This window comes from Arachis duranensis, chromosome 7, assembly GCF_000817695.3.
Source record: "Arachis duranensis cultivar V14167 chromosome 7, aradu.V14167.gnm2.J7QH, whole genome shotgun sequence".
NCBI lineage: Eukaryota > Viridiplantae > Streptophyta > Magnoliopsida > Fabales > Fabaceae > Arachis > Arachis duranensis.
Genome location: NC_029778.3, coordinates 10,988,124 through 10,988,846, shown reverse-complemented (window position 1 = coordinate 10,988,846; position 723 = coordinate 10,988,124).

The window sequence follows — 723 nt, the reverse complement described above, 5'->3', positions numbered from 1 at the left end:
GAATAATGTGTTATTGTTGGTGTACTTGAATCTGATTATTAGTATTTGAGTAAAGGAGGTGGTGGTGGTGGTGGCGTAAGGGAGGTGGTGGTTGTGGTAAAGATGCTGGGGTGGTGGAGGTATTTTTGTCCGTAAAAAGTTAAAAGAACGATTTTAATACGAAATAAAACTTTAAGGACGATTCTAAATAAAAAATTACGTTGGGGAATGTTTCGATTCTGACCCTAAACGTTAGGGATCAAAACAATACTTATCCCTTAAACTTATTATGATTTGTATAAAAAAAAGCTTGTATCTAATGTAAGTGTGATTCATTATTCTAGTGAATCAGAATTCATCTAAAAAGCTCTCAAAATTCTACTCTAGGAATCTCCTCGCTCTCACTAAAAATTCTTTCTTTACTACCTGAGACAAAATTTCAACAAACAAACCAACCAATTTGAACGAAATTTGGAGAAAAAACTCAAGATCAACACAATAACAAAAACAACTTGCCTTTCATAATAGATTTATTTTTTATTTTTGAATAAAATATATTTATCTTTAAAATTTTTAAAAAATTTAAAAATATTCGTTAACTTTTAAGTTGTTTTAGGGTTTAAGTTGTTTTACATATATTTACTATAATTTTTATTGATATTTATTTTTCCTTAAATATTGAATCAACCCATTCTAATCTTTTCTACCATTTATTGAAATTTATATGATATAAGTTCTCCATTC